The 15,774-nt window shown below is 34.6% G+C and overlaps 1 long non-coding RNA gene across 1 annotated transcript; it reads right to left on the bottom strand.

Annotated features, from left to right (window-relative positions):
- Positions 1-6,429: 6,429 nt before the first annotated feature.
- On the bottom strand, positions 6,430-7,617 carry LOC144304353 (uncharacterized). Its single transcript, XR_013371253.1, has 2 exons — positions 7,558-7,617; positions 6,430-6,693 (listed from the first exon to the last, which is right to left on the bottom strand). It is a non-coding gene; the product is annotated as an uncharacterized LOC144304353 (long non-coding RNA).
- Between the last annotated feature and the right edge of the window lie 8,157 nt (positions 7,618-15,774).

Raw genomic sequence — 15,774 nt, 5'->3', positions numbered from 1 at the left:
AAATATCAACTTCCACTTACTTATTTTTAAAAATAAATAATAGAAGACATAACACTTTATACTCAGTAATGACATCAAACTGTAACTATATACTTCATTTCCTTAGAATTCCAATTAAGGAAGAATAGAAGGAGAAAAAGAGGTAAAAGACAAGGAAGAATGAGAGTGAAAGAGAAAAAAATAGAGACATAAACAAAAAACACGGAGTAGTACATAAAGAGTGAACTAGACAAACTTTATAACTGGACACCCAGCTTTAGAATGTCAATATCTGTCTAAAAGCACTTTGTTTATTAGTTGATTGCTATCCATAATTTTTAAAAAGACTATTTATTTATTTATTCATGAGAGACAGAGAGAGGGGCAGAAGCAGGCTCTATGCAGGGAACCCGACGTGGGACTCAATCCTGGGTCTCCAGGATCAGGCCCTGGGCTGAAGGCGGCGCTAAACCGCTGAGCCACCTGGGCTGCCCCTATCCATAATTTTTAACTGCTCAAAATATTAAATCACAAAACCACTGAAATATTAAATCAGATAATATTGAATAATTTACAGTGATTTTTCAAAGACCACCAAACTGGAGAACTACTCTTTGATGAAAACAGTGGTATTCTTGAGGAATTGTTAAAATTAAGAAAAAGACTGAATTCTTCACCCCAGGATTTGTAATTTTAGACTTTGTAGTAACAAAAAACTTATGGTTAAAAAAAAATACTCATTTAGACCAAGATATCAACAGTATTTTTCTTTGGGCAAATTTATCTATTTTAAACTTTCTAGTTTCATTTTTGGAAAAGGCAGACTATAGAATTAGCTACTACATGTTTTTCGTTTTTGTTTTCTGAGCCACAAGCTGTATTGTTAGACTGGGGATGAATATAAATATCCTGGTTAAAATTATGGAAGTAGTACACATTATTACTCATAATACTGAGTTTTACCACTTTATTATGGTTATATCCTATTTGTTGAAGTTAAATCATATTTTTATTAGTAATAGGATTATGGAATTTATTGTCAGACCTGTTTCCAATAAACGATCTGCTACTTATTAGTTACTTAATTTCTTTGGGTTGTGATTATTGCAGTTGTGAAATGATGACTATATGATAATATGGACTTCAATCTGTTGTTAAGAGAAATATGTATGAGGATTAAAAAAGTGACAAATTTTATGGCTCAAACCTTATAGCCATTTATTATTATTACTTTATATACAATTACAAAAGACTTGTAGGTTTAGTCATGAAATGGAAGCAATACAACTTATAATGGCCATTTTCTGTGTAGCTTAGTGAATGGCCATTTAAGGCAGATTTTATCATGTTAAAAATGTTGACATTTTCTTTGAAGGAAAAAGATACAAGGATAAGGAAGTTTATTAAAATTTTTAAATTAAAAATGTAAAATAACAAATTTTGAAAGATATTTGTAGATGGAACATTGGAAACCAACTGATCATGCTACAATATCTCAGTACATTTTCAGAAATTGATACTATAGACAAAATCTCTGACAGAAATCTAATAAAATTTGAAATAAGTAATTATTTTTAAATGCCTTAAGAATTTTAAAAAGCTGTACTTCAAACTACCTTTCTTTGAAAAGACACTTGAATCTTCAATTTCATTTTATTTATGTAATAATGCTTTTGAGAACTCTTCATGTCTACATGTATGAGTTGTCCAAATACCCATATTCAGAAAAACAAAAATTGTAACTTTAAATACTTATAATGTTGAAATAACTAAAATAAATTAGCTGAGCATTCAGATCATTAGATTAGAAAAAAGGCACAGTGTAAACTCAAGGAAAAGTAAAAAAGCTGAAAATAATATATTATTCAAATATTATACATATAAATTACATATATGAATTTTAAAAGCCAATAGAATATGGCTACAATAACAGCTACTAGGTTGATTTATGATCTTTCTCATCTGAACATAATACATCAACATCTTACTAAAGATGCTACAGATCCCGTTTTCCAGGAGGTTTGGGATGGAGATCATGAGAGTTGGGTTTCCACCTTTTGAAATAAAAATATTTAATTAATCCAAATGGACAATTCAATAGACAATATAAATAGCCAATGCTTTCCTAAAAATATTAAGGAGATATCAACGACCTAGATAACAATTACTGACATACCACTGTATGTGCTTTGCTTAATGATCCTTTGAGTTATGTACTTTTTAGAAGCCCCTTTCTAGATGAAAAGTCTGAGGCATGGAAAGGTCAGTAACGTACTCATACATCTAGAAAATATGTGTAGGCTTTTTGTTTGTTTATTGTGATACACCACACACATACACATGATAATTAAATTATATAAAACTGGCACAAAAAAAAAACTGGCACAAGAAAAAATGGAGAAACAGAACATGGAAATTCTTAATAAAAGAGAACTTTTTCAACTGACAAGCAATGTTCTTAAATATGTACAAAATTTAGCTTCAGTTGTTTATGACAGTGAAAATGAATACCAATATGGTCTTAGATATAGTACACATCATATGTATGTACTATAAGAACATTGTACAATGCTCCCAAATGTTTACTATGTTATTCCATGAAAAAATGTTCTAAAAAGAAACTAGTACTTGAATACCACAAAAATGACTAGGAAGATGTCAAAACAGTCTTGTGTGGTCAAGAAAACAAGTAGAACACAAGAGCAACTATAGGAGGAGAAGCCACATTTTCCTTTAAAACATTAGATGACCCGAAACATATGAATAAGTAGAGGCTGAGCACTGAAAAAAAAAAAAAAAAAAAAAAAAGCCCGATTCACAATAATCCAGAGCACAGACTAAAAGCAGTATGAGCAAAATTTCTACTACAAAGCAGCAAATGGAATCGGGACAGCACAAAATTAAAAAAAAAAAAAAGATAAAATACAATGAATGTAAACCACAGAAGCACAGTAGTAGCAATTCAGGAGAAAACGTAGACATTTCTTTGATAGTAAAGTCCTTGAAATAGAATGAACATCCTCTGGTTCCTCTCGAGTTCTTATAAAAATAGAATGAGTAAATAGGGATAAAATCTATAAACCTCTGCAATGTAATCATAAAAAGAAAAGAAGGGATCCCTGGGTGGCGCAGCGGTTTGGCGCCTGCCTTTGGCCCAGGGCGCGATCCTGGAGACCCTGGATCGAGTCCCACATCGGGCTCCCGGTGCATGGAGCCTGCTTCTCCCTCTGCCTGTGTCTCTGCCTCTCTCTCTCTCTCTCTGTGACTATCATAAATAAATAAAAATTTAAAAAAAAAAAAAAAAAGAAAAGAAGCGAATGAAATGCACAAGAGCAGAAAGCAAGAATGGATGGGACTAATACTTGAATGCTTACTTTCTTTTAAAAAAGTATTTATTTATTCATGAGACACACACACAGAGACAGAGAGAGGCAGAGACACAAGCAGAGGGAGAAGCAGGCACCATGTAGGGAGCCTGATGTGGGACTTGATCCCGGGACCCCGGGATCACACCCTGGGCCAAAGGCAAGCGCTAAACCTCTGAGCTGCCCAGGCGTCCCAAGTGTTAACTTTCTTTACAACATTTCAAGTATGATGCTTCATTTATTTTCAGGTATTCAATCTATATGAAAATTTAAATATAACAAAGATAAGGAAATTTGGGTTCAGAGAAAACAGTCTGGGAAATTTTAGGGATTTACTCAGAGCACACACAAATTAAGCAAACAAAGGAGCTAACTATGAAATCCAAGTATATCTGACTGAGAAAGCCCAGGATCTTTCCTCCACACATTTCTGCACCCAGCACAGTGTTTGGACAATAATGATGCTTAAGGGGATCCCTGGGTGGCTCAGTGGTTTTGCTCCTGCCTTCCGCCCAGGGCGTGATCCTGGAGTCCTGCATGGGGCTATCTGCATGGAGCCTGCTTCTCCCTCTGCCTTTGTCTCTGCCTCTCTCTCTCTCTCTTTCTCTCTGTGACTGTCATGAATAAATAAATAAAATCTTAAAAAAAATAATGATGCTTAAAAATATTAACTGTGTCAATAATACCAAACAGCTTCCCAATCGGGGAACATAACACAATTTTAGTACTGATTAGGGCGGAGTCGTTAAAAATAAAGCAGGTCAAAAGTTAAATAAAATAAAATAAATGAGTAACATAAAATAAAATTGAAATAAAAAAATATGAATGTCATTATTTGGCATCTATATTTATGATTTTGTTTTTATTAGGCAGAATATATATATAAGGGATGGTGGATTTAGACAGGAATATGTGGAGAGAAGATTGAAAATATTTTCTGGAGCACAATTGAAATACAACAAAAACAAGATAAAATTTATAACCAATTTTGCTCATGAGATCTTGGTGTCCAAAATTCAACAGTGATTCATACTCAGAGAATCTGAAAAGAAAGTTTAGAAGGTGATACTTTTTCTTCCTTAAAGTCTTGCAAACAGACTTTTAAAAAAATTCTTCACTTAATAATGTGTTTTCTTTTTAAAAATATAAGATGTCTAAAATTTGTTTATGAGACATTTATCAAACAAGTGTCCAATATTGCTTTATTTTCATGCTTTATTGAAACTCAAATCATACACATTACTCATTATGCACATTTTAATTGATTCTATTTACATCCTTAGAAAAAAAATTGCACCTCAGCGAGAGTTAACTTAAGCTACTAAAAAAGAGAAATTTATTTTCTAAAATATTCTTCCAAAGTATGGGCTCAGAAAATCTGAAGACTTGTGCAGAATGAAGTGATTATTAAATAAGTTAATGCTGTAATTATTAATATCTAGACTATAAATATCTCTATTAATATCAAGTACTAATTATCCATCTCAATGACTCAAAAACTCTTGAAAATTATGTCACTGGAAGAAATGTTAATTGCTGTTACAGTAGATATAAGGCATATGTCAGCCAAATTATTGATATAAATTCACTTTTTCTGGTGTAATATTCTAGCTTTTTGCACAGAGCTAAAAGCAAAAGTATAAAACCTAGTGTTACCCTCAATTAGTCATGTTTTCTCTCTCCCTTTCCTTGTTTCTTTCCTCATTTTTTAATCAAGAATTGTCTAAGTGCTTTCTAAAGGAAAAAGTGTGGCATGTGTATTGAGCATACTTTTATGATCCAAATTTATAGGATTTTAAGTGGATAATATATTTATGATTGTAATTGAAGAGTTATTTTTGAGTGTGTTACATTTGAAACCACTGACAGTATTATTATTACTATGCAAAATACTGTCTCCATTTTTATAGCTAGCTATCAAGGATAGTCAAACTATTTTGAATTTTCAGGTAATAGTGAGATTGGAGTAAGATTTTTCTTCCAGCATAGTACCACAGGAGACTTATATAAGTCTCAGAAGGATGTTCAGAAAATTTCTGTTTGTGGCCAGTGAATAGTCCAAAGCCTTTTCAGCTGTATTTCATTGTGAGTTGACAGATATTGGCAGGAATGTGCAATGACTATAAAACTTTACATGTAACTCCTGAGAAAGCAGATTGTGATTTAAAAAAAAATGCATTGACCTTCATAAAATGTTTAATGGGAAACATGTTCTCAATCATGCTTTTTCACATATAGACTTGAATTCTTTTATGAATTACTACTTATAAAAGGCACGAATGTATATATAGAGTTGATTACTTTAACTGATTCTTTTATAAAAGCTAAGTTAAATCTTATTACCCATTATAGGGATTTTAGCAGGCTTCTCTGAATTATCTACAAGTGAATTAAAGTTCAAATTTGAGGATTTGTGAATTCTTTTATACCAAAGGATTGGCAGAGGAGCTGTGGAAACACTCCATAGAAGTGTAGCAAAAGATAAATGAGTTCTTTTGAGTTTGAGTTCTCTTTATATTTTGACTAATTTAAAAAATGAGAGGGTACTTTGTTTCTTAAGTCTAGTACACACAGTGAATGGAACATTTCATTACGATGAGGAATTCCAAGAAGAGTGAAGAAATCTCAAGGACAATCTTAAGAATATTTTAATGTGCTTTTACAAGCAAAGTAAAGTTATATTCAACTCAGATAAGCAGAATTACAATAGTTCAGGGACCTGGTACCAGCTCTGTGTTAGGCAACTCTTTCCTGGATTATATATTCATTACAATGATCACTCAGCAAAAACTTTCATTTGGAATGTGCCCAAAATATATTTATTTTAAGTGCAGATAAGACTATCATATAGGTGCGTCCAAATCTATTTTTCTCATGTAAGTCAGAAATAACATTTTTAAGGGCATATTTTCTAGACAGGAATACACTTAAACTTTATTAAAATGTCTTAAATACCTTTACAATCATTCTGGTTTATAGGATGTTAAAGATGTATGATCCAGAATCTTGTCAAGAATCATTTTGGTAGACTTGGAAACATATTAAATGAAATGTTTTTCCTTGAGGAGCACGGCAAATTGATATATTCTTTTACCAAAAGGTATGTATTGGGGATTCTCCCCTTTACTGTCCCTTATCCTTTGGATTTTATTTTCATTGATAGAATGACCATATAAATTATTATTATAAATTATTATTGGGGATCCCTGGGTGGCTCAGCGGTTTAGCGCCTGCCTTTGGCCCAGGGCGCGATCCTGGAGTCTCAGGATCGAGTCCCACGTCGGGCTCCCGGCATAGAGCCTGCTTCTCCCTCTTCCTGTGTCTCTGCCTCTCTCTCTCTTCTTTATGTCTATCATAAATAAATAAATAAATCTTTTTTAAAAATCAGTTCATTTTTGAGAGGGAGAGGAAATGAAATTAACATTTTTTTCTGAGACAGGCATAAACTAAGGTAGTCCTATAAGAACCAGAAGGTATGGTAACTTTAATCACATAGGAAAACATACCCAGTCTCATTAAATGCTTAGGGTGCTACTGTATAGAGGAATGGCAGAAATTCCTTTTTGCTCAGAAATATCCATACTCTTCCTTTCCTCCTGTACATATAGCTAGACCACATTTGCCAGGCTTCTTCATCATGCTAGTCCTTGGAATATAAGCAGGAGTTAAAGGTGCCATTTCCTCATCTGGCCTATAAATACCTTTCACTCTTGTCCTTTATGTCCTTTATTGCTGATATCTGACATGGCCATAACTTCTAGGATCATGCTGGAAACCATATTTTGAAGATGATAGAGCTTTTTATCAAGCTGGATCTTGAATGACTGCATATAGAATTATTCTTCTAAACCCTTTACCTATTCAGCACATTAACTTTGCAAGAAATCAACTTTTTACTATTTGCTATGAGTTCAATTTTAGCCCCCCCCCCCCCATATGTTGACATTCTAACCCTCAGTAACCCAGAATGTGACCTATTTGGAAATAGAGTTATTACAGATGTCATTAGTTAAGATGAGATTATACTTGAGTATGGTAGGTCCTTAATCCACTATGACTGGTATCCTTATAAGAATTGGGGATTTGGGGCAAAGAGACAGGCACACAAAAAAGGACATCATATGAAGACAGAGACAGACAAACCCAGATGGAAATTGGTCATGTGAGTACAGAGGCAGGGACAAGAGTAATGCTGCCACAAACTAAGGAATACCTGTAATACATGGCACTATCAGAAGCTGGAAGAAAGGAAGGATCCTCTCCTAGGAACTTTGGAAATAGAATTGTCCTCCTAATACCTTGATTCTGAAATTCCAGATTCCAGAACTGTGAGGAAATACATTTCTGATGTTTCTTAGTTTGTAGCACTTTGATATAGCAGCACTAGGACACTGATATAATATTTAAGCCACTATGGGCTTTTGTCAGTTTTTTCAGGATAGTGGTTAGTATCACCTGATACAGAAGGAAGGGCCATGATTCTAACATAGTAGGATTTCAAAAAATTATTATTATTCTTATGCTAGGATGTATAAGCCTTCGAATTGGAAATAGAGGTCACAGTGGGAATGGACCAATTCTTCAGTTTCACAACTGAAGCAACTTTCCTCCCCTACAATTGTTTTTAGGTATTTCCAAGGAATGGAAAATTTGTGATCATCTGTTTTATTTCAGAATCAAATAACTTTGCCAAGAAAGAGTTATTTGTTACACAATCTGCATGAATTGACAGTAAATCTCTCTCTATGTATGCAAAAGGTCTTGTTTAGTTATTATCTATGCTTAAATACAGAAATTAAAACTAATTACTTTGAAATCACTTTCCTCTCCCAAACACAAGGAACATAAGATTTAAGCATATCACAAAATTATTCAGTAACTCTTTCCTGTGCAAACTTTTCTTTTCCTTCTTCCTCCTTAGCCCACACCTTAACCAAATAAACTCAGAAACAAGATCCATTTGCTAAAAAGTAGGAAAAAAAGGATTCTACTAATTTATAAAACAGGTTAAATAATCCAGTAATTTAGGATGGTTCAGTTTGTTAAGCATCTGAGGCTTGATTTCAGCTCAGATCATGATCTCAGGGTCCTGGGATAGAGCCTCTAGTCCAGCCTCTGAGCTCAGCAGGGAATCTGCTTGAGTGTCTCTCCCTCAGCCTCTACCCTGGCTTGAGTGTACACAATCTCTCTATCTCAAATAAGTCAATCTTTTAAAAATAATTTATTATTATTAATAAGTTTAGAAGGAAAAAAAGCTCAAATACTTTGAGTGCAAATCCACAAATGACAAACATGTTTGCAAACAATAGCTTGTGAATTGTGTATGAAAATGCTTGTGGCTGGAATGAGATTGCATTGTTATGTGAGAAAGACTGAAATGAATGGAGTAAATTTTAGAAAGAACAAAGCATTGTGATTACATTTAACATTCAAACAGGAGCAAAGCATCAACCAAGGCTAAATATCAGACATAGATCACCAGAATCAGTAAGACTTGTATGTATTTTTTACCGGGAAATACAACAAAAGCATCTGTGATACACTAAGTAAATCAACAACAGCAAAAACAACAACAAATCCTGACATAAACAAACAGGATCTAAGCTGATTACCACATAGGAAATGTATAAAGAGCAGTAATATCTGATGCAGTAGATAGAGTATCCCCGCACTGCATTCAGGAATTGCTAACACATGGCAGCTAACAGCAAATGCTCAGCCAGCTCTCAGCCAGAAAAACATGCCTTATCCACAGGTTATAGAATAAACACAGATGCAGCAAAATGAGTCACCAGAGGAAAACAAAAATCTAAATTGAAGGTAAATGAAGCTTTGTGCACATGCATGACAAGAAATCCATTGAGCAAAACTAATTTTATATCTGTGCCAGAATTACTGTCTTATATGTTGGGAATAGGGAACAGGAGGGAAAGGAAATTGTCATATAATAGTAGACCTTGAAGTGTACTAAAATAGAGAATGCCTTCTGTATTGGCAAAAAAAGAAAAAATATATTCTAAGAGGTAAAATTCATTCACGTTGCTATCAAAATGGAATGAAGAAATATTGATACGTAGAAGAGAGGAAAATATGTATGAAAGAAGAAAATATTGAGAATAAGAAAAATATTCATGTAAAGATTCAAGAAAAGTAGATTAAGTTCCTAGAAAAATGACTTCCCTTGTAATGCACATAAAGTGACATAAAAATCAATTATTTGTACAATATATTTCATAAACTTACTATATAATTTCTATTTTTTTCAAAAGTTACCATAAAACTTTCCTATTATATTTGAATCAATTTTTAGTAGAGGAAGGAAATTAATTTCTGAACTGTCCACTAGCACAGGTTTTTCTATTCTTTTAAAACAAAAAAGTCCATAGAACTTTCCTTGTCATTTTAACCTGATCCCTTCTCTATAATACGGCTATGTGGGTATCTGGTACAACATCGGCAGGCATTTCTTGAGGGACATAGTTTAGCTCCTTTGGAAAAGGTTTTTAAGATCTATAATTTTTTCAGTTGATATTAACTGCAGAATTCTTTCAGATCAAATTGCTTATTAGGAAGCAGGAGTGAGATTTTCATGTCTCATTATGAGTTTCGTTGGTAACCTTGGTGTGAATTCACCTTTGCCACTTTGTCTTTTTAATGAGAGAGTAGATTGAGCAAATTTAAGTATTCCAAATCCTTTTCCAAGTATGTCAATAGCAGGAAGTGACCTTGGAAAGAATCTTGGCTTACCCATAACGGTGTCTTGGTAGAAAGCCATTTGGTCCTAATGGGAGCAGTGGGTTAGCTCATCCTGCCCATTTGGTACAGACCTGCTATCTTGGCCACATGCTGCTCAGTGTAACCATCCTCATTTATAGCCCTAGTGTTGGCTGCTGTAAAGTGAGAAGGAAAGAAGAAATCCCTGTCTCTCTCTATACTGATTCTCTCTTAGGCGAATCTTTGTTTCATTTGTTTAGAAGTCTGTAACAGGTTAAAGAAGCAAGTTCAATCAGTGAAGCAATCTAAAGTTTTGTTAAAATAGTATACCTACAGTGGAGACCTTATTGGAAACTGAGAAAGGCTGAAGATGCATTGCTAAAAGTTGTTGGTCTCCTTGGGAATGGAGAAAAATTTGGATTTTTATGAGAGAAAAGTATGATATAGTCAGATCTGAACAATGATGGCTACATTGTAGAAAGATCCTGTAGTTTTTAGCTTTTTAAATTTTTCCTTCCTTTTTGGAAATAAATAAAAAATTAGGCACCAACAGGAAAACAACAAAAAGAAAATACCCAAAGGAAAAGCAAAAAGCTAAGGGTAATATATGTGCCATCTAAAAAATAAGCTTTCCTGATTCTTTTTCTCATAAAAACACTAGCAAATCCATACATTTGGATCTTGATTCTCTGAAAAAAGAGACAGGAAGCAAGGGTTTTTTTTCAGTTGAGACTGAACTCAAAAATACACAAGTATTGGGCCCTCTTTCCTGGTGGTTCTGAAGCATTCCCCCCCCCACCCCCCCCCCCCCCGCCAGGCCAATTAAGACCTTTGAACTCATTATAATGAAAGCTACTAATGACCTTAAAAACAATTTGAATCCAGAATCATGATCTGAACCTCACAATAGATTCCAATTCTGTTATTGCGCAGGACGAAACTAAGAGACTTTTAGGTGAAAGTTTACTTAGAAGGTTGCAATTCTTGTTGAGGCTTTTGTCAGTGTGGTGGCTTTCTATTGTTATCAATTTGGCTAAACTGAGCTGTTTCATATTATTCCTTTCCTTGACTGTTTCTGGTTAAGATCAGCCACAAGGCAAAAGTGTGCAAGATTTGAAAGGCAGAAGTGAGATGGTGGACATGTTTGTTCTTGGCAGTTTAAAGTTGATCATGCATGTCTTTGTGGATATACAGGTTCACTTGCTGATCTGGGCAACAACCAAGTTCCCATGGGATTTCTTCCTTGAGCTTCTCCAAATCCTAGTGTGATGAGGCAAGAGCACCACTGGAGGTCATCATGGGTTCTAATAAGATGTATACAGTTCCAGCTTGTTCCTTGGGTCTCCAGGTCACTGCTCTCCCACACATTTCCTTCCAATTGCCTGTCCAGTGACTTCACAATCAACACCAGGTTAAAAAGAAATAGCTGAACTGAGATTACTTTACCAACTCCTACAATCTTGTAAGATTGCATCATTCTATGCATCTTTTATTCTACATTATTCCTAGTGGTTCTGAATGAATACTGGATGACATGGACTGTTGCCCCTAAATGCTTTCTATATGTCTAATTCTGATATATAAGGATCTATTCTCTTAAATTGTCATGCTATATTTTACAACTATATTGCTCAACTTTCCTTATAAACATAACTATCATTCAAGATTTTTAGAACCTTTATCAAAAAGAATAAAAATGATTTATATAATTTATAATTCAGTAATGTCTTCACTACCTAATAATTGTCTACTCCCTATTTCACACAAAACTGTTTTCCATTGTTCCATCTTTCCCTCAACCAAAAGAGATATCAGAAGTATCTCATATACAGTTTTTCTTTTCTTGAAGTCCATTCAGAAAGGCAAGCATTTCTTGCTATTGGTTCAGTTGTTTATTTTAATTAGGGTGATATGTCTTATATTATGTGAGATTATAATTAAAATTATTTATTAGGAAATCTCACGCAAAATATAACAAATTTTTGCAATTTAAGAAATTTACAGGCTACTAATTTACAACATTTTGATTTTGTCTAAGATGATTATTCATTCTTTTTCTTCCCCAAGTCAGTTTCTGTTTTACACTGTTGTCTCAAATTAATTAATGATAACATTCCTTTTTTATTTACCTAAATTAACAAAACACACTATTACTCTGATAATTAACTTAAAAATATCCCATTCTTTTATCTCTAGTTTATATTTGACCACAATGGAATAAGATAGCATGCTTTAAGAGTCATAGAGTCCTTCCTATCCTAATGTCCAAAGTCTAGTTTTACTTAGTTATGGAAACTCCAGAGGGTATTTGAAGAAACTGAGTAATTTCTCAAAGTAACAACTAATGCTATTTCACAAGGAATTAGACAGTTTGTCATATTTGAAATAAATTTCAAGTGGAAGAAAAATGCAAACAAATACTCAACTGTACCCAGTGTGTAATTTACGGGCAACAGTCATAAACACAAAACTATCGGCATTAAATTTCTTATCCTCATTTTGCAAAAGAGGATGTTAACAGCTGGCAATCTGTATTTGTTGGAAATTAAATATTACTAAATAAGGTTAAAGGAAAAAAAACCTGTCTCTGTGTGATTAGATTCCTTTTTATAGCACGTACTGTTTAATTCCAAAGGTTCTGGACCTATAATAAACCCAGCTGGTTTCTTATGTTAGCTATGTTTAAAAATACATTAGAGGTTAAAATATAATTTTCTAATTTCAATAGCACATACATATGGCTTTTTTGGCTTCCAGAATGATGCTAGGTATTCAGTTGCATTTGCTTTTCATGTATATAATTTTTAAAAAATTTCTGGATAAAATGCTTGTAGAAATATAGATGGATCCACATCTGAGAATGGTAATATCTTTCGTTTTGTTTTGTTTTAATTTTTGATGAATGCACACTCAGATAATGTGATTAGAACAAAAGATAAATATTTTACAAAATGTTACATAGCATTCACTTAATCTTTATCAGTTATCCCGAATATGAGCCATATTTAAATTACTAGATAGAATTAATCACTCCTAGAAAAATATCTCTTATGATGGAATAGCAACAGTGCAAGTAGTGATTATTGCTTTTCAAAGATATAGCTGAATAAAGCATTTCCTCTCTACTATGTGCCATTATAGATTTTATGGAATATCTATTAGAAAGGTTAAAGGCTGACTCCTCCATAACTTCAAATTTGACAGTGCAGGTTTGTGACCTTCAAAAGATGAATTTTAATGACTCTGAAATCTCTCTTAGATAAATGGAAATATAGCCACATGCATGAGAAACAAGGATAAAATAAAGAGCCTGACAAGCTAAATAAAATAGACAAGAGAGGTAGTTTTAACAGAACAACCACTTTAGTCTTTTGTTTTCTCTAGGAGACAGTTGGATGCCAGCTAACCACATGGGCATAACAGCCAGTACTGTGGGCAGGAATATCAATGAGCTTGATTTTCCTAACCTTCAGGAAGTGGAGCAGGCTCTAAGGCAGCAAAATAAATTACCTTCTAGGGAAGACAGTGGCACACTTTGCACCCTTTCTCTTGCCCCAGAGCACCAGATAGGCAAGAGTTGACTCACTCTGTCTGGTAGATCCTTGACTTCACAGTTGGAAACTCCACCACCAACAGAGCCAACTGCTGCCACAATCGCTGGGGAATATTTTTGGTTAAACAGAACAAATTTTTCTTTCAGTCACCACACAACTTTAGCATGTATAATGGCATCAGTGCTGCTCCAGTTCTGTTGAGACAAATTTAAATCAGGCAGACAGACCATAGGGATTCCTGGCCTGAACATAAACCCTGATAGTTTTCCATGATATTTCCTTTATTCCTTCAACAGCAGAACTATGTCCCCCTTAGCTATTTGGCCAGGCAAATGCTCCATTTAACAGACAAGTTTTGCCAGTTCCAGCATAGTGCAGAGCAGCAGCACACCTCTAATACAGGAGTCCCCAAAATGCTAAGAAGAACCAGATAGGGTGGATCACAGGATTTCTAGTCCTTTTGTGTTTAAGGAACATTTCCAATACATAACTAAAGAAAGAGTTTTTAGGACAATGTTAAATGGGATGGAATATGATGGCCTTAGAATTAGTGTGTTGAGGGTTAGTAAATGAAAGAACACTAAAGGGGAAGAAACTCCCAGACATTGGTGTTGCTCTTCTCTGCAGTATATTCTTCTGTATCTTTTTTTTTTTAAAGATTTTATTTATTCATGAGAGACAGAGAGAGAAAGAGAGAGAGAGAGAAACAGGCAGAGACACAAGTAGAGGGAGAAGCATGCTCCATGCAGGGAACCCGAGGACATGGTTCCAGGTCCCCAGGATCACACCCTGGGCCGAAGGCAGGCGCCAAACCACTGAGCCACCCAGGGATCCCCCTATTCTTCTGTATCTGATTATTCATTGTACATCTCTGCCAAAAATATTGAGAGCTCTTTGTTTCCAGAAGTATGATGGGGAGGGGGAGAGAGGAAGACGGTTGAGTATTTTTGTGATTTGTAAAAGATAAATAATTTGCCTGCGGTAAAAAAGTTGAGATTGATATTTGGGGGGAGAAGATCACTGATTTAAGTATTCTTTATATTATCTTGCACATAGCAGTTCAATTCAATAAAACAACAACAAAAAAATCAAAACCAACAGAAATTCTCTTTCCTGTGAATTAGTATGGATTCACAGTATTTGAGGTTGGGACTAATCTCTCCTTGTAATCATTCATTTAATAAATATTTATTTGAGACCCTACAATGTGCTAGGTACTAATCTAGGTACTATTTTGCCATGAACAAATCAAAGTCCCTGACCTCAATGGAGCTTCCATTCCAGTGTGGGCAATGGACAGAAATAACAAACAAATTTATTTTGTTTGGACAAAAAATAAACAAATCTAAAAATGATGGTAATGCATGCTATGGGGGCAAAATGAGGAAGAAAGATGAGGATAGCAGGGATGGGGGAAATGGGTTGTGATTTTTAAATATATTTCTTAAGAAGGGCCTTGCTGAAAAGGTGTATTATATGGATGGAGGTTTCTGAGATTTATCCTGCATAACTGACTACCCCTACCTGCAGGTACACAGGCAGCCTAAAGAATGTTGTTTGTGTGACTTGTGCTGCATAAGTGACCTTGGGAGCCTTATTAATTGACATTAGCCGGCTTCCACATCAGAATTGGCCCTTCTGGCCTGGATGCCAAGAGCTGTAAATCTTGCCTCATATCTCTCCTCCAGCTCCAGGCTGGGCTCATCCCCCAGAATGGAATCTGGAAGGGAGACAAGCACACTTTGCCCAGGCTCCTTGAATATACAAAGACATGATAATATAGGAATGAAGCTTGCTCCAAACTGCACATAGGCAAACAAATGTTTAACTTTGGATCCCATCATTGCTCTATAAATATGGCCCTTATGGGGATGATCAGTTGGAAGTCTTACCTGAGGGGAGGATGCTCTGCTCAGGCCTCTCAATGACTGGGACTCCAAGTCTGGCTGTCTCCATGGGGCTTCCCCAGCTAATGAAGTTAGATATTGTAAATACCCAATTCGATGTAACTCTGTCTTATTTTCCTTTACTTCTTACTATTGCCCTCATCTATGTAGATTTCCCCTGCCTTCTTTCTGTTTCTATTAGATTTTTATATTATAAATAATGTATTTTCTTCCCTTTGAAATTGAGAGTATAGCTGCTGTGAATCTTTTCTTCAG

The sequence above is a fragment of the Canis aureus genome, chromosome 33 (genome assembly GCF_053574225.1).
Source record: "Canis aureus isolate CA01 chromosome 33, VMU_Caureus_v.1.0, whole genome shotgun sequence".
Classification (NCBI taxonomy): Eukaryota; Metazoa; Chordata; class Mammalia; order Carnivora; family Canidae; genus Canis; species Canis aureus.
This window is presented reverse-complemented; position numbering and strand designations above follow the sequence as displayed.